A 20000-nucleotide genomic window follows, 5' to 3' on the forward strand; every position below is an offset into this window, starting at 1 on the left:
GTAACTCAAATATTTGCTTCTGGGGGGTCCCTGGAACAACATATTTTGAGATGGGGGTCCGTGGCTAAATACCTGTAATTCTGGGGGCCCTTGACATGAAAAAGTTTGAGAACCACTGATTTAGAGGAAGGATTTAGAAGTCGGGTCAAAGATCGGGTCAAAGATATTCAAAGACTTGCACACATTTTCATGATTTTTCAAAAATAGCAGATCTACAAGCTTGCAGCGCGGCACTCGGTGCCGCGCTGTGAGCTTGTATATCTGCTATTTTTCAATGGTTAAGGCATAAAATAGTGGTTAAAGTGGTTAACTCATACCCTGCCAAAAAAGAAGTTTCTATGATAAAAACGTCTTTAAAACGTCTTTTTCACTATGGACCTCCCTGCCAGACGTCTTCTGAACGTCTTTTTTAAAAAAATAATAAAAAAAAAATAAAAAAAAAATTGAAAAAAAATGTTTTGAAAAAAAAAATTTTGGACCTCCAACAGTGTACTAGGCATGATCGCGATCGCGAAATTGCATGTTTAACCCCCATACCAACCCCATCTTTCAAACATGGCAGCCATGTTTGTTTACATTTGAAGAAAACATAAGGGCTCCTTTCTCCTGAATGCCTGAACGGATTTCCAAGCGGATTTTTTTGTTTGAAAGCTGTGAAAAGCATGCACATGCATAGTGCATGATCTGTGCACGAATGTGTGCACCAGCGTGCACACTATTTTTTTAACCCTTTGTTGGCGAACCGGCAATATAAGAGGTCATCCCACTTAAAATATGGCACCGACTGAGTTAAAATCTAACGCGACTCGGGCGCGTTCCAGGTATTTGAGAAATATATGATATAGTACTTTATTGTCAGTTCACATTGAAATGTGTCTCGCGACACAGCAGCCATGTATGCAAAACATATATACAAACATTTGACACAAAGAACAAAGAGAGAAATGTCATTCCGGCTAAACCACCAACCAACACAACACAGCTGATCCATGGGTTGAGGTCAGGCCAGTCGGCTGGACAGTCTGACACAGTAAAGGTGGTTGCACACTGCACTGCGTGTGTTCGTTGCGTTTTGGAAATCCGAAAGCCGTAGGCCAGGGAGAGAGAGAGGAAAGAGAGAGAGAGCAAGGGACGCGACAGCTGCGAAAATCGGGAAAAATCAACCCTGGTCCGAAATTTTTTTTTTGAAACGGGCGGCAGTGTGCAAACGTGATTGACATAACGTGAGGTTGATTTTTTTATTCACGCACTCCGAAATTCACTCAGCAGCAGTGTGCAAAGACCTTTACACCATGGTCACTTTACACAGCTAGTTTATAGACTCTGAGATTGATCAGTGTATGATACTATATGTATGTAATTATTTATAAAATAGATATAAATAAAGCCAGTCCAGAGGCCTTCTGCTAGGGTGCATCATCACGCGTGCGTGTGAGTGTGAGTGTGTGTGTGTGTGTGTGTGTGTGTGTGTGTGTGTGTGTGTGTGTGTGTGTGTGTTTATAGATGCATGAATAATAAATCAGATGTTGAAAAAGCAACGGTCAGCTGACCAACACACACACACACACACACGCACACACACACACACACAAGTTCTATGTCTGAGGTCAATTCAGAACAGATAGGAACGCACTTAATAGCATCTCTCTCCCTCCCTCCTATGGGGGGGGGGGGGGGGGTCGAGGCGGACGATTCCAGTTGAATTATTTAGTCTGTGTACTTGGCTTTCACACACACACACACACACACACACACACACACACACACACACACACACACACACACACACACACACACACACACACACAGTAAAGTAGGCCTGTAAGTCCTTTCTGCATTAGCGTCATTCCTCTAACCTCATGCAAAACCTTAAAAACCATGAGCGCCACATTAACACAACTATCTAAGATCTAAGAACATATGACGACCAAGCACCTGTTTAATATGACGGCTACGGTAAGTGCTATGGGCTATAAGGTGGAGTCTGAAGTAGGGGTGTGAAAGAATATTCTATATTCGAAGATTCGTTCGAATGTTAACAATAAAAGAATATTCGAACGTAAAAAATGGAGCTTCGAATTAATTTATATTTAATTAAAACAAATCTACCGCACTTCTCGCGAGATTCTGGGCGCATGGAACGTTAAAAGGTGGCTGGTCTCGCAAGGCAGAAGTCTCCATTCGCTGCTGCAAAAGTGGGTTGATCTACAAGTCCACAATACGTCGCTGATCCAATACGTTCATTACGTTGTGAGCTTGTACATTAAGGGTGCCTATTTAGCGACACCGTCATACAGCGAAGAATAAACCTCCAGCTGCTTCACTTTCCCCTCACACTGTCACTGGCCGTCACATGTCGGAGTGGAGGAGAGATGCACTCGTCCGCCTCGCAGACAGTGCACAGTGCAGCGCGCACACACAGTGCTTTTAAACTGGCTCACGTTGATTCAGAATGATTAACGAGTCGAGCTGAAACGGGCGACTCATTTAGTAGTGACGGGAAGGCATACAACAACAAAAAGCACTGTGTGTGCGCGCTGCACTGTGCACTGTCTGCGAGGCGGACGAGTGCATCTCTCCCCACTCCAAAAGCATGGATTTCTTCTCTCACCGAGTCAATCTCCCCGCACGCAGCCACGCGGTAACGGTAAAACTTCCTCCGTCACTCACACTGCTCTTGTTCAAACCAAAACATAATCCATTGATGTGATTATAATTGCTCATTTCATGTCGTGGCTGTTCCAACTCAACTCAATCACAGCACAGCTGCTGTGAGTGAGGCACGCTTTGCAAGACGATCCGATTCTGCTCTGACGCAGGCACGTGCACACATACATCAAACGGGGCTTGAGCCCCTGCCCTTTTAACAGAGAATTGTCCACCAAAAGGCCCTTTTAGAAATGTCAGCCCCTGCCTCTCTTAACATTCTTTGCACGTCCCTGACCAACGCGGACCTGCACACAGTAAAAAAAAAAAAAAGCGATAGAAGCGACTGTCTAGAATAAACAGCTTCGAATTGCGAATGCTTCGAATTATTCGTTATTTTCGAATATTCGAATTTATTCGAATATACGGGGGATTTTCGGGCGAATATTCGAATGCTATTTTTGGCACATTTTCACAGCCCTAGTCTGAAGTAGGGGTGGGCGATATGGTGATAAATATCGTTGAGAGACGATACAATGTCTCCACGATATGCCTTTTCAGAGATATCGTATATATTGTGATACAATGAGGGAGCCTTATAACAAATCCTGTTGAATTGTTAATACAGAGATTCATTGCAGAATTCATTTAAACCTGCATTTTGGTCTAAATGAGTAGTTCCCAAAACTTTAAAAAGTCAAGGTCTCCCTTTAACTCTGATAGTATACAAATGAAAACAAATGGCCAAATGCCAGGTCGTTTTATGTGTATTCTGTCAGAGTTACATAAAGTGTAAGGTCAATTTAGATCTCCCATAAGGAACCCATAGAGTCCCTGGACCCCACTGGTCTAAATGGTCTGTTACTCCTTTTTCTTAGGTGGTTGTACTGTTAACTCATTCAGAGCCCCAGACATTAACGGATTATAATGTCCAAAGTGCCTCCTTCAGGTCCCATTCACTTGCGTTGTCTTATTTTGAAGGCCAGAAGTCCACCGCGCAATCACTTCCGGTCTGACGTCATCGGATCGTGCGCCGGAACCGATCCGTGTCCACGTGGAGTTGTGTAATGGCCGACCGGGAGCTTTTATAACTGTGTAACATAAGCGAGCATCTGCCTCCATCCTAGCTTCTAAAGTGTAGTTTTGAGATAATGGACATTAAAGATGAGATCCCCCGTCCACCTCAATGTTATGGATGGGACTATTTTGTGCTCGTGGAGCCGTGATGATGCGAAATCAGCGACGGATTTCGTCTCCGGACCGCCGGCGATTCTTCTCGGTAATGTACTCGCCGTTACAGTAATCTATTACTTTTCCCGAGATATCCCGTGAATGGCACTACAGATACTCGAGTACATTTCGCGAGACATCTCGCGAATGGCACTAGATGAGTTAAGTAACTTGAAAAATAACCATAAAAACCAACATGAAAAACAATCGTGATAAGATTGTCTATCGTGATACAGCTTGGAAGAATATCATGATATTGTATTTTTCCATATTGCCCACCCCTAGACTGAATAGGTGAGTCTTCAGGCCACGATGGAAGCTAGGGAGTGAGTCTGTTGTTCTAAGTGCAACAGGGAGTTTATTCCACAGTTTGGGGGCCAGGAGGGAGAAGAGTCTAGGGCAAGTGGATTTTTGTCCTGGGGTTTTTAGCGAGGGGTTCTGTCAGCATTCCTGTGTTGGCTGATCTGAATGAACAGTTGGGGTTGTAGGGGTTGATCAGACTTTGGAGGTATGGAGGAGCCATACCTTTGGCATCACGTCACCAGGCACGTTATATAGAGTCTGGAACTACACCTCCTGAATGTTATATAGAGTCTGGAACTACACCTCCTGAATGTTATATAGAGTCTGGAACTACACCTCCTGAATGTTATATAGAGTCTGGAACTACACCTCCTGAATGTTATATAGAGTCTGGAACTACACCTCCTGAATGTTATATAGAGTCTGGAACTACACCTCCTGAATGTTATATAGAGTCTGGAACTACACCTCCTGAATGTTATATATAGTCTGGAACTACACCTCCTGAATGTTATATAGAGTCTGGAACTACACCTCCTGAATGTTATATAGAGTCTGGAACTACACCTCCTGAATGTTATATAGAGTTCGGACACTAAACCAAACTGTAGGGGATCAGGGAGCAGTAGTGGGCCCCAGAGGTGAGGTGCGCAGGCCCACCGGTGTGTGGACATGCCCTGGCGCCTTGCCAACCACTGTCCCAGCTATGGGTAAATTGTTCTCTGGTGACAATGCTGTGGACATTTGTACGAGTTGTTTTCTTTAGCCGGTGGTTCTGCTACGGACGGCTCTGTTGCGTTTGCTCAGCAACAGGTGGCTACTCCTCCTGCCCAGAGACGCAGAGACCAGCCTGCAGTGTGCGTGTGCGCGTGCACACCGCATGTGCGTGCTCAAAGCGCGAGACAGCGGCCGCAGCGCAGTGCATTGTGGGGCGGCAGGGCTTGGATAGCGCTTGAATAGTGACCATCGAATGCTCACTACAAATCCAAATGCATTGTGGGATACTTCAGTACACTATATTAGGGTACAAAAATGCTCACTATACATTCGGACACTAGTTCAAAATGGCGGAGCCCCCTTTTAGTACACTACATTAGAGAATAGGGTGGATTTCGGACGCAGCCACAGATAATCCTATACTTCCAGCAGCGGGAGTCCGCAGGAGCCACGCAGCGGACGGTGGTGCTGGTCCTCCCTCGGGAAGGCACTATGACGACTGGACCCCAAACCCTCTCCCCCGGGGAGGGGGGGTTCAGTCTGACCACAGCCCACTGTCCAATGCACTCTTGCGCTGTAGGAGGCCATGTATTATGGCAACCTACAACGCAAACACAGTGAGGGAAGAGGCGAGGTTGGAAGAGCTGGCACACTGTGCCGAGGAAAGGGAAGTGGAGATCAGCACCTATGACAGGATCAAAGGGGAGGAGATGTTGGAGAAAGTGAAAAGGGTGGAGGCAGAAAATGGCGAACAAAGTGTGGTGGTTCGTTCGGACACCGCCCGCCAGGTAGGCCCTGCATGTCAAAGAAGCGCACCCTGGATGGGAGAGCGAGCCCTAGCAGACCAACACACTGTGTGGGCCAAGTGATTGACGGGCGTTACCTGCCGGCCCACACGCTTCATCAGGCACAAGCGTATGCACCTGTGGGCCCCACCCAACACAGGGGTGCATAAGTACTGAGCTCGCTCTCCCCTTCAGTCTGTGCTGGGAGTCTCTGACAAGCTGATCATGGGCAGACAGGCGGTAAGAGCCACCATATTTCCCTCTCCACCGCATGTTACTGTGTAAAGTGCATTATAGTAATGTTCCTTCTACTCATTACTTCTAGGCATGGACTGGGAGCGGACTGACACTGAGGAGTGTGTACCTGGATCAATGAGGAGCGCAAACCTGACTCACTGTGGAGTGTGTACCTATCACTGGAGAGTGTGTACTCGGCGAGCTGAGGAGAAGGACCTGGAAAAGGAGACCACAGCCTTACCTTCCGGACCCCCAGCGAGCCACCCCTATTCCTATTTTGTTGAGTATATCTCACTTCCCTTAAAACCTTACTAGTATCCGGAAATTATCTGGCCCCAGGCCCATTATACCCCGTGTTCATTTTATTTAGAAGATAGAGAATTAGACGGATTTGTGTAAGAGCGGGCACCTACTCACCTATTACCTGTCACCTGTGGAAAAGAACTATACTCACCTATTACCTGTCACCTGTGGAAAAGAACTATACTCACCTATTACCTATGGGAAAGAAATACTTTACCTATCACCTGTAGAGAGAAACTATACTCACCTAGCGCCGATGGGGAAGAGAGACTATACAAATGGAATTATACTCGCCTGTTTCCTGTGGAGGGAAACCCCTTTAAAGTAACTCTTACCTACCCCCCTGGCCGCCCCACGAAGAGGAGAAACGACAGCCCCGTCCCGGGAAAACCTTGTGTTGATTTATTAAAAGACAATTTCAGTTATTCACATTTATGTTGTTCATTCATGCTACGTTGCATTACAATGCTGTTGTAAAATAAGAACTGTTCAATAAATGCCCGAGTTGGCAACACGGTCTTTGCTCTCTTGTGCCTTGGTTTGGGTTCAGTCTCCACACATGGTGTGCAGAATACGGGTACTGAACCTCACCTAGACGCAATATGACAACCACACCGGCCCTAGACGCTCTGTTACAGAGCCAGGCCGAATTACAGCAAGCGGTGACTAAATTAATGGAGAAAATCCAAATTGACCAAAACGTTAATCCCACACGTTCGCCTGGAGAAGTGTTAACGAAACTGTCCCCCGATGATGATATTGAAGCCTTCCTGGAGGTGTTCGAGCGCACCGCTGCCCGGGAACGATGGCCCGTCCCCGACTGGGGCAGCATCATCGCTCCTTTCCTCTCAGGAGAAGCCCAACGTGTGTGCCGTGACCTACCCCTGGCAGAGGCCCGTGAATATAGGCGCCTGAAAGCAGCTATCTTGGCTAGTCAAGGTTATAGTATGCCGGCCCGAGCCCAGCGCTTCCATGGGTGGAACATGCAAGCGGCGCTGCCGCCTCGGCCCCAAATAGCCGCTCTCCTCCGCCTAACTCATGGGTGGCTGACTACGGCCGGTGACCCGCCACTGATTGAGAGAATTGTCATAGACAAATGTATACGTTCCCTGCCGCCTGATGCCCGCCGCTATGCCTCACAGGTGAGCCCAAATTCCGTGGAGGCCCTGGTTGCGCTCCTGGAAAATCACCAAGTGAGTACAGAGATGATGAGAAGCACAAAGTCAGAGATTCCCAGAGGGACGGGGGAGGCACGTTACAACCGGGACCGCTCGCGGCCTCCGGCTACTCCCCTGTCGCCTACTACTACGAGACGAGCCGCCACAGAGCGGACTGCCCGAAGCCAACCGCAGACATCACGCCGGTGCTACGTCTGCGGGAAAGCGGATCATATCGCATGGTCCTGCCCGGACCGAGACCGGGACGTATCCATGCCATCCGCCACCGCCGCCTCCGACGGCCGACGCCCCTGCCTTCACTCCGGGAGCCAGCGGCGGCGCCACTCCAACCTGCCGGTGAGAATTGACGGAGTGGACACCCAGGCTCTTCTCGACTCGGGGAGCGTCGTCACGCTGGTACACGCTGAGCATGCCGGGCGTCCCACCTCCAGCCGTATGCCGGTCAGCTGTGTGCATGGGGATGTGCGCTCCTACCCAACGACGCTGATACGCGTCCAATCCACCAAAGGAGATGTCGAAGTGGAAGCTGGAATTGTACCTAACCTACCGGTCCCACTGCTCATCGGCACGGACTGTGTGCTGTTTGAGAGACATTGGAACCCGGGGGGCAGAGGACCGCCGCGGCCGCGGCGAAGAAGAAAGATCCGGCCGGGCCCCCGTTGGAGGAACTCATTGCCCGCGTGCCCGGTCTTCCGCGCCGACTCAGAGGGACCAGAGAGCGAACCCTCTCCAGACGAGGAGCTGCAGGGAGATGCACCCGAGGCGGAGGAAGCGCCGCGGGGCACCTCGTCAGAAGAGCCAGAGCCGGTGGCGTGGCCTGACTTCCCCGAAGAGGAGGATGAGAGCTCTCCGCTCAGAGGGGACTTCGCCACACAACAGTGGAACGATCCGAACCTGGAAAATGCTCGGAGGAACGTCAGCGCGATTGATGGGAAACTATGTGAAGGGGTGAGTGAATTAATTTCCCCCTATTTCTTTGTGCGGAGGGATTTACTGTATAGAGGGTGGCGGAACAACACTGGGGACGTGATAGAACAGCTGCTCGTGCCAAAAGAATATGTCACCAGAGTATTGTATTTGGCCCACACGCACCAGCTGGGGGCGCACCTGGGCGTGAAGAAAACCACCGATCGCATCAATGCACGGTTTTATTGGCCAGGCATAAAACGAGCAGTAGAGGACTTCTGCAAAGGCTGCGGTGTATGCCAGCTCACCGCACCCCGTCCTTTCCAACGTAACCCTCTCATACCTATGCCTATCATTTCCACCCCATTCAGCCGCATTGGTATGGATATAGTCGGCCCCCTCCCCAAATCGGCTCGGGGACACAAATATATATTGGTAATACTAGACTATGCAACTCGGTACCCCGAGGCAATACCCCTGAGAGCCGCTACAGCCAGAGCAGTGGCGCACGAGCTCTTCATGCTATTCAGCCGGGTCGGAATAGCCGATGCCATTTTATCGGATCAAGGCACATGTTTCATGTCTCGCGTCATCACCGAACTCTATAAATGGCTTAAAATAGATAAAATAAAGACCTCTATCTTTCACCCGCAATCGGACGGATTAGTGGAACGCTTTAATAAAAGTTTAAAGCAGATGTTAAAAAAGTTGATAGATATAGATGGCAAAGATTGGGATCGCTTGATTCCGCTGGTGTTGTTCGCCATACGGGAGGTGCCTCAAGCGTCTACGGGGTACTCCCCGTTTGAATTGCTATATGGACGGCAGCCACGGGGGCTGTTGGATATAGCAAAGGAAACATGGGAAAGCCAACCTTCCCCACATCGTTCTGTCATTGACCATGTTGAACAATTACAGGAGAGAGCCAAGAAGATCTGGCCGCTCGTTCGTGAACACATGGAACAAGCGCAGCGCGCCCAGTGCAGGGTGTACAACCGAGGCGCCACGCTGCGGAGCTTTGAGGTGGGCGAAAAAGTGCTGGTGCTCATTCCCACGAGCGAATGTAAATTTCTCGCAAAATGGCAAGGGCCATACGAAATTATGGAGAAACTGGGCCCGGTCAACTACCGCGTGCGCCAAATAGGGCGGCGGAAAACTATGCAAATTTACCATATTAATCTGCTGAAAAAGTGGCACGTTGTGCCTCCTGTCGCTCTCCCGGCCCTACTAACCACTCTCTCCTCTCAGAACCCGCCTCCAGTCCCTATTGGAGAGGAACTGTCCCCAGCTCAGGCGCAAGATATACGTGAGCTTCTGAGCAGGAATGCGGACCGGTTCTCAGAACTGCCGGGCCGTACCCACGCTATTGCGCACGACATCCAAACAACCCCGGGGAAAATAGTGAGACAACGTCCGTACCGTATCCCAGAGGCCCGGCGAGGAGCTGTAAAAGAGGAGGTAACAAATATGCTACAACTGGGAATTATAGAGGAGTCACACAGTGCCTGGTCGAGTCCCATTGTGCTGGTCCCCAAGCCGGACGGCACAATCCGGTTCTGCAATGATTTCCGTAAATTAAATGAGATTTCAAATTTTGATGCTTACCCCATGCCCCGGGTAGATGAATTAATCGAGCGGCTGGGCCCCGCTCGATTTGTAAGCACCCTCGATTTGACAAAAGGCTATTGGCAAGTGCCCCTTACAAAAGAAACCAAAGAGAAAACAGCCTTCTCTACCCCTGAAGGGCTGTTCCAATATACTGTCTTACCGTTCGGGGTACACGGTGCCCCCGCAACATTTCAGAGACTCATGGACCGAGTATTAAGGCCCCATCATCTCTATGCCGCCGCATATTTAGATGACATTGTGATCCACAGCAGCACCTGGGAGAATCACCTCCATCACATCGAAGCAGTCCTGGGAGCTCTCCGACGAGCGGGTCTGACCGCCAACGCCAAGAAGTGCCGAATAGGTCTGTATGAGGCCGAATATTTGGGTTTCACTATTGGGCGCGGGTGCGTAAAACCCCAATTACGCAAAGTGGAGCGTATACGCGAATGGCCCAAACCCGTCAGCAAGAAGCAGTTAAAGTCATTCTTGGGAATCATGTCCTACTATAACAAGTTCATAAATAACTATGCTACCCTTGCAGCTCCCTTGTACGAGATGACCCGACAAAGTCGGCCCAATATGCTGCGCTGGACAGAGGAGACCGAGGCTGTGTTCCGAGGCCTCAAACTGAAGCTCTGCGATGAGCCGGTCCTAAAAACCCCGGACTTCGGTAAGAATTTTCTACTCCACACCGACGCCTCGAACACAGGCCTCGGGGCCGTGCTCTCGCAAGTCATTGATGACGAAGAGCACCCAATAGTCTTCATTAGCAGAAAGCTCTTAAAGCATGAACTTAATTATGCAACGATAGAGAAAGAGGCTCTTGCTATTAAGTGGGCCATACACCACCTACGCTATTATTTGTGGGGAAGGCGTTTCACTCTCATAACGGACCACGCACCATTGAAATGGATGGCTAAAAGTAAGGACACTAATAAGAGAATAACACGTTGGTTTCTGGAGTTGCAGGATTACAACTTTGAGGTGGAGCATAAACCAGGGAAGGATATTCCCCATGCCGATGCCCTGTCCAGGCTCTATGAGGAAGAGCGGCAAGTTTGCGAACCAGTAGCAAACTTAAGGGGGGGGATGTGTGGTGGTTCGTTCGGACACCGCCCGCCAGGTAGGCCCTGCATGTCAAAGAAGCGCACCCTGGATGGGAGAGCGAGCCCTAGCAGACCAACACACTGTGTGGGCCAAGTGATTGACGGGCGTTACCTGCCGGCCCACACGCTTCATCAGGCACAAGCGTATGCACCTGTGGGCCCCACCCAACACAGGGGTGCATAAGTACTGAGCTCGCTCTCCCCTTCAGTCTGTGCTGGGAGTCTCTGACAAGCTGATCATGGGCAGACAGGCGGTAAGAGCCACCATATTTCCCTCTCCACCGCATGTTACTGTGTAAAGTGCATTATAGTAATGTTCCTTCTACTCATTACTTCTAGGCATGGACTGGGAGCGGACTGACACTGAGGAGTGTGTACCTGGATCAATGAGGAGCGCAAACCTGACTCACTGTGGAGTGTGTACCTATCACTGGAGAGTGTGTACTCGGCGAGCTGAGGAGAAGGACCTGGAAAAGGAGACCACAGCCTTACCTTCCGGACCCCCAGCGAGCCACCCCTATTCCTATTTTGTTGAGTATATCTCACTTCCCTTAAAACCTTACTAGTATCCGGAAATTCTCTGGCCCCAGGCCCATTATACCCCGTGTTCATTTTATTTAGAAGATAGAGAATTAGACGGATTTGTGTAAGAGCGGGCACCTACTCACCTATTACCTGTCACCTGTGGAAAAGAACTATACTCACCTATTACCTGTCACCTGTGGAAAAGAACTATACTCACCTATTACCTATGGGAAAGAAATACTTTACCTATCACCTGTAGAGAGAAACTATACTCACCTAGCGCCGATGGGGAAGAGAGACTATACAAATGGAATTATACTCGCCTGTTTCCTGTGGAGGGAAACCCCTTTAAAGTAACTCTTACCTACCCCCCTGGCCGCCCCACGAAGAGGAGAAACGACAGCCCCGTCCCGGGAAAACCTTGTGTTGATTTATTAAAAGACAATTTCAGTTATTCACATTTATGTTGTTCATTCATGCTACGTTGCATTACAATGCTGTTGTAAAATAAGAACTGTTCAATAAATGCCCGAGTTGGCAACACGGTCTTTGCTCTCTTGTGCCTTGGTTTGGGTTCAGTCTCCACAAAAGATACAAGGAGTCATGGAAGGTCATTAACGAGATGAGTGGGCGCAAGAGGACGAGAGAGGGACAGCTGGCAGGCTGCAGCCCAGAAGAGAGAGTGACCACCTGGTTCACCCACTTCCGGGAGTTTGCCACAGTGAAGTCCACCCTGAAGCAAGGAAAAAGTGCTGGACCGGATGGCATCCCCCCAGAGGTCCCTAAAAACTGAATGCAAAGAAGACAGAGGTAATCACCTATAACATCCACATGGACCATCCGCCGATTACAACATCAGATGGCAACGCTCTGCGAGAGGTCAATGACTTCAAATACTTGGGTTCCTGGAACCCAAGTATTTGGGAACAGGACCTTAAGAACAGGACCTTAAGGCCAAGAGTGTGGTGCTCAAATCTCCCCCGACACATAAAGCTGAGCCTATTTCACGCCACTGTGGAGTCTGTCCTCCTGTATGGCTGCGGAAGCTGGACCCTGACACCCACCCTGCAGAAGTCCCTGGATGGGTGCTACACCAGAATACTACGAGCTGTTCTGAATGTGGACCAGAACATCCACATTACCAACAAGAACCTGTACAGGCAACTGCCGAGGCTCAGCAAGAAGGTAGCAGTTAGGAGGATGAAGCTGGCCGGCCACTGCCACAGACATCGGGAGCTTCCAGCCAGCAGGCTGGTCCTGTGGGAACCAACGCGCGGGCATCGATCGCGAGGACGTTCCGCGTTAACGTATGTGGACGTCCTGAAGAAGGATGCGGGAGCTGAAAGCTCTTCGGAGATGGCCGGGTGTATGGAGAACCGGAAAGATTGGAGACTCCGATGGAAGCTCGTCTGAGGACAACCCAGAGAGAGACACCTCCTGAATGCTATATAGAGTCTGGAACTACACCTCCTGAATGCTATATAGAGTCCTACACCTGAATGCTATATAGAGATGTGTGTGTGTGTGTGTGTGTGTGTGTGTGTGTGTGTGTGTGTGTGTGTGTGTGTCTGTGTGTGTACATTTCTGTGTGCGTGCGTGAGACATAAATGCATGTGCATGCGCGTGTGTGTGTGTGTGTGTGTGTGTGTGTGTGCGTGCGTGCGTGCGTGCGCGCGTGCGTGCGTTGTGCGTGTGCATGTGTGTGTCAAGGCAATGAGGTCTCTAAAGACAGAGTGCAGCCTACATTCTGTGTGTAACAAAGAGAATGTTAATAAAGCCCCCCCCCCCCTCCCCCCCACACACACACGCTCTGCTGTGAATGCTAATTATTTCACAATACTGTGTGTGTGTGTGTGTGTGTGTGTGTGTGTGTGTGTGTGTGTGTGTGTGTGTGTGTGTGTGTGTGTGTGTGTGTGTGTGTATAGAATTCTCCAGATGAATTATATCACATCCACGTCTTGCAGCAGATAGAGAATGAATAAGGCTTCATGAAACATTGTATTATTATTATTTAATCACTGGCCAGATCTAAATGTGAAGTTTGATTAAATATTCTTGTCATTTAATGACTTACTATGGTGTCAAAAACAAACTAATGATTCCAGTGGTTTGTCTCATATGGATAGCAAGCATCAACTAACGACCAGAAAACACTAATGTTACTCCCGGCCAATTCCTTACATTTTTTTTGACTGTATCAAATATGAGTGACAGACCATCATAAACCATACAGAGCCATCCTTCCTGACAATATAATATCTCAAGAGACAGTTTGTTTATTTCTGGACCATAATTCTGACAGAATATCTAAGATGTTCTGAGAGGAATGACTGAAGCTCTGTACAGACCGGCGAATTAGCGAAAGCGACGTGAATAAGCGAATCAAAAAAGCAAAATAAAAAAAAGACGTGAATATGCGTATAATAAATAATCGCTTAATTCGCCTAAAAACGAGGGGGTAATATCTGCAGGAGAAATGAGAAGAAAGGAGAGAGAGGAGAGAGGAGAACGGACGGGGAAACAAATAAAACAATGGAAACTACATCCTCAAGTGATGATGACCTGGCCGTGGTTGTTAGCCTATTAAATAATAAAAAGAAAAAGAAGAATAGAAGTCTTCACCGGGCACACAACCCATCACATCACAGAAGAGACAACACGCTTTCACCGTTCCCCTCCTCTCCGTTCCCCCACAGACAGGCAGCTCGCAGCAGCAGTGGTGTAAAGTAATCCAAAGTACATTTACTTGAGTAGCCTGTACTAGGTATTTGTACTTGAGTCCAATTCCCAGTACTTTCCTTCTACTCCACTACATTTCGGATCCTATTGTATTTAATACCCAGCGATTTATTTTAAAACAATAGTCTTTTTACAGGTATAAATTAACTCATACCCCGCCATTTGCAAATACCTTCGTACTCTCATATGCCTCTGTCTCCATAGACTTCCATGTAATTCACAGTGCACTGATAATGTCATGTCCATGCCTAGATCATGCACCACGTGTGTCCACATTGCTCACAGCTTTCAAAAAAAAAAATCTGAATGGAAATCCGTTCAGGCATTCAAAATGTAAACAAAGATGGCTGCCATGTTTGAAAGATGGGGTTGCTATGGGGGTTAAACATACAATTTCGTGATTGCTATCATGCCTACTACATTTGTTGGGGTCCAAAAACATTTTTCTTTTTTTTTTTCAAAAACAGGAAATTCTCGGGACTATCGGGCCTGGCGGGGTGGGACATTAGCATATTCTCGGGACTATCGGGCGTAGCAGGGAATGAGTTAACAATAAAACATACATAAACCATGCTTTTACCAGTAGACATTTGAGTACTTTTTCCAAGCAGCCACACAGACGAGAGACACGGAAAAGAATCACCGTTCCCCTCGGCCTCAATGCAAAGGGAAGGTCCCTCGACCATTCTCTCTCTCTCTTTAAGTAGGATAGAGTGAGCTTGATTTAATACAGAGAGAGAGAGGAGTTCACCAGCGAATGTTCGCTGGTGAACTCGCCTTTTCGCTTTTTCGAAATTCGCGTTTGGTGTGGACGCTTCCATTGACTTTATAAGGTTTAAAAATAAAAGCGAATTATACGCCAATTCGCTATTCGCCGGCGGTGTGTATGGAGTGGACCTTTAGTCAGTTGTGCTCGAAATTATTCAACCCCCTCTGACAAATTTGTTCATTAGTGTAGCCACTGTTCTTTTGACTTGTGAACTATGCTCAAAACTGTACTTTTTGGAACATTCAGTGTCTTTGCAATTCTTTTATAAATGTTATTTTTTGTACAAAACAAAAATCTCTTCTCTGAACCTTTCTGACCATTCCTTAGATTTAGTCATGTTCCTAACTGCTCTAATCACAGTCAACAATTCAACAAACTTCTATTCAGGCCAGATTCCACATCTGATGCAATCATTTAAGCCCATGATTAGTTGATTGCAGTTGATTACAGATGTTTTCAGGTGTAATTAAGAGTTGAATAATTGAAAGTGAAAGTGGCTTTGAAAGTGGCATTTAGTATTGAATTTGAAAAAAAAAAAACACACACACACACAACTTAATGTTACTTTTGTTGAGCTAGTTACATTGTTCTTGTGTGTTTTAATTATTTCATTCAGTTGTCAGTTTGTGAATTTAGCTAACAAACCAGATTTGCAGACGGGGGGTTGAATAATTGTGAGCACAACAGTATGAGAGACACAGGACGAAGACTGTAGCTTTCAGCAACACATGAGAGATGGAGTAATAATGAATGATGATGGATTATTTATGTTAACATGTTATGTTGATATGTTGAGGGAAATGACTCCTAGCACCATTTCACCCAAGAGAATGATAACGTACATTATGATCTCCGTCTCTGTCATATAGCATATATCTCCAGTGTGTGTGCGCGCGCGTGTGTGCGTGGACTCCTTGCTTCAACACAATTCACTTAATGCGGCCCGCAGGTTAATACCGGAATACTGATATATTATTGATTTCAGCTTGTTACAAAACATGACCTGCTTTAATTCCGTCAGCCTGTATTAGTAGCTTAATGACTAGTATAGTAGTATTTTATTTGTTCATGTCCAATGTATTTGTATTTAGGTTCATAAAGTTAACAGTACAGTATATAACTAAATGCGTTTGAAATTAAATCAAAATGTTACATTTCAGGATTCCAATTCAAAACTAACAAAAAATTATTCAGGATTCCAATTCAAAAGAAGAAAAAATAGCCGATCCACAAGCACAAAACGCATCGCAGCGCGATGCGTTTTGAGCTTGTAGATCTGCTATTTTTGCTTTATTTTGAATGGGATAGTACAATGACAAAGTAAGACGTAGCAGAGTGGCCCTCTGGAGTGAAGGTGGAAATATAGTGGCCCTCACCATCATCAAAGTTGCCCACCCCTGATCTACAATATTGTTATGCAAAAGCATATATCGTACCGTTTTGACTTTGTATCGGTCGGTATCGTTTTGCAATAGATAATTGGTATCGAATTGTTTTGCAGTGCAAATAATTGATTGTATGGAAACTAAGTATTTGTGACTTGTATTTAGGCATTTTAAGGAGGAAAATGAAAAAGAGGCGTTTAATTACTTTTCCATTCCATATAGCTACTCTTGGTCGATCGATAAATGTGTGTAAAGCATAAATATTGTGTGTGTGTGTGTGCGTGCGTGCGTGCGTGCGTGCTGGACTTTGGCTCACATAAAACAGGGTTGATTGTGAGCCATTAGGCAATTACACTGAGCACCTGTAATGTTGTCTGACACACGCACGTACACGCGCACGCAACGCACGCGCGCACACACACACACACACGCACACACACACACACACACACACACACACACACACACACACACACACACACACACACACACACACACACACACACACACACACACACACACACACACACACACACACACACACACACACACACACGTACACACCCACCCACTTCCAGTACAAACAAAGCGTTGAATAAAATAAATGTGTTCAGGGAATGGGATGTAATTATATACAGTATTATGTACAGTACAGACAGAGAGAGAGAGAGAGAGAGAGAGAGAGAGAGAGACATACAGTCACACCCAGCTCTTGCTCTAATGGTTTTAACTCTCCCGCCGCTTCGAACGTTCACGTTCGCCCCATTTTTTACAGAACCTCGATGCCAATACGCCGCTCGTTCGGTTCGTTCGTCTGATGACTGTAAGCTGATGAGGCGTCGCGCGGCCGTCTACTGTAAACACATTTTCCGCGGTGATGGTGTAAAAAATCCATTATGCGTTAACATCAACGGAGAACAATTCACTTCCTTGTTGATTTTCTCTGGCTCTGAGGCTCTGTGGCCAGTGACTGGTCTTCTTCTTCTTCAACACATAACAGGCAAATTCACATTCATTCTCGCATGACGCCGCCCTCTGCTGCCTGGCAGACCAAAGTGCACTATTGCACAACCAAAAAAAAAAAAAAAAAAAAAAAAAATGTCTGTCTGTCTATCTACTATAACGTCGCAAAGGTAAGCCGCTTTTTGATGGCGCCAGACCCAATAAATAAATAAATAATCTGGCAGTAGGAGAGTTAATGATATTATCGTCGCCAGATGATGGCAGACCGTTTGCAGCGAGACTGGAATGGAAATGCGACGTGAAAACTATGTATGTATTTATGGATTCTTGTCCCTTTCAGTAAAACTCCTTGACAGAAAATAGCGTTGAACCAAATGGGTTATAAAATGCCAACTTGGTGTCTATTTTGTGGTTTCACAGGATGAGAAACTCAATGGAATACTTATCTTTATGATTGGGTGTGTCTGGACCTTTACTTTGCATATTTATAAGATGAGTTTTACTCTGACTTCTGTGCACAGAGCCATCAAAAACCAGCTTAATTCAATAGGAAAACGCCTTGGCATTTCATCTACTAGTGTTGATTTCGTCGACTAAAACTATGACGAAAAATGTTTTGTCGACTGCGTTTTTCTCCCTGACGATAACTAAATAAAAACTAAGCTGTGATGACTAAAACTAAGACTAAATATATTGACAATTTCGTCAACAAAATAAAAACTAGACTAAAATGTTGGGGAGGGACTATAGTGGAGAAAAGAGTCATTTTATGTTTGGTTGCTCTCCGGTGTTGCGTGCTGAAAATAGCCGATCTACAAGCTGAGCTTGGAGATCGGCTATTTTCAGCACACAACCAATTGTAAAATCAGTCATTACGATGCCATCAAGGCCTGCCAAAATATGTTTCAGTTGACTAAATCACCTGTAGATTTAGTCGCCTAAAATTGTATGACGTTTAGTTGACTAAAATTAGACTAAAACTAAAACTTTTCAGGTGACTAAATTATGACTAAAACTAAATGACATTTTATTCAAAAGACTATGACTAAAACTAAGTCAAAATTTTCTTTCAAAAACAACACTGTCATCTACATTAGTTTTGCTTCTGCCGTAGCAAAACTATGGCATTGTATCTGTCTGTCTGTCTGTCCGTCTGTGTTGACAGAGTGAGGTCATTGCGTTGGACGTTTCCAGGGACTTTGGATCCAAAAAGTCCATTTTAATCCCTGATGTAAAAATCAATACGGTTTGAAGACAGAACAGTAAGAGCCTGTCTGTGTGTTTATTTAATGAGATTATGACTCATCACAGTTCATTCTATCAACTACAACTATGAGGAAAATGCTGTTCCACTGCCTTTTATCACTGGCACGTGCACACGTGCACGAGCGCACACACACACCCCTAAAGTTATGTGGCCAGCAACACTAAAAGACAAACCGACGGAAGTCAAGAGAGTGGAGAGATAACTAAGAAGGTAAAATAAATACAATAACATGAAGATTAAAGATTAAAATAAAGACAGACTTGAAGTGTCTTAAAGTAGAGATGTGCCGATTGATCGGTGAGTGATCGTGATCGGCCGATAATGCCTCCATCGGCTTTGATCCGTAACGGCTTTGCCGATCTACAAGCTAGATCAGCTATTTTCAAAATATTTATCTGTGGGACTGAATCTAACCTCAGCTTCAACTCCTACAAGTTGAATTGGATACTAAAGGACCTCAGCCTGCAATCTCCTAAGCAGGGGTCTTCAACGTTTTCAGGCCGGGGACCCCCAAACTGATGGGGAGATGGAGCAGGGACCCCCTACCACCTTGTAGGGTGGGGGGGTCGGGGCTACGACATATTTTTTATTTTAAACATGTACAAGTTACAGCGAACAGGGTGGGCCGTACCACTACCATTTCTAAACATACTACTTACCAGTAAGACTCCCTAATCGGGAGATAAGCGACCGTTGGTCGCTTATCTCCATAAATAGAGCAAAAATGTGTTTTTCCAAAATCTTCCTGATCCATGTTGTTGACATGAGTGTAGACATACTGTGTAGTGATTTTCGTGATTTTAGGGCAAAATCTGAATCGGCCTCATGGTGGCGCTAGAGGGCCATGTGAGAAATGAGGGGTGGGGTCTCCTCGCCGCCAAGGCGGACGAATAGGTACCGGCCCCGGCTCTCCCGGTCGCTCCTAGCCCGAGTTACGGCATTTTATGTGAGCTGCAGTGGCAGGGGGTCCTCCACTGGGGGCGCCACCACTTTTGCATCCGTTCTGGAGCACCAGGAGTGGGTGGTCCCCGGGAATGCCCCGTGAGCAGCCCCGTTGGGGTGGTCATTTGGTCATTTTTGCACATTTGGTAATTTTTTACACCTGGGGGTCCCCCAGGGACCTGGGGGTCCCCGAAACTCCGGGGGTCCTTGGAGGTTGTAGTTTGGCAGGCAAGGAGTGTGTGTGCAAAATCTGGCATGGATCGGGGCAACGGTTGCAGAGATATGAGCAGGGCAAAAGTGTGACGTGTGACGTGTGACGTGTGACAGAGGGAGTGACGGAGTGACGGAGGGACAGCCGGTGGAGGTTTGGATAGTGTGCAAGTAACTG

At 46.9% G+C, this 20000-nt stretch overlaps 1 protein-coding gene across 1 annotated transcript in view; it reads right to left on the reverse strand.

Annotated features, from left to right (window-relative positions):
- man1a1 (mannosidase, alpha, class 1A, member 1) overlaps positions 1-20000 on the reverse strand; it is a 111802-nt gene that overhangs the window by 80766 nt on the left and 11036 nt on the right. The gene's annotated exons all lie outside the window — the stretch shown is intronic.

Source organism: Nannobrachium achirus (assembly GCF_963921795.1).
Source record: "Nannobrachium achirus genome assembly, chromosome: 16".
Lineage (NCBI taxonomy): Eukaryota > Metazoa > Chordata > Actinopteri > Myctophiformes > Myctophidae > Nannobrachium > Nannobrachium achirus.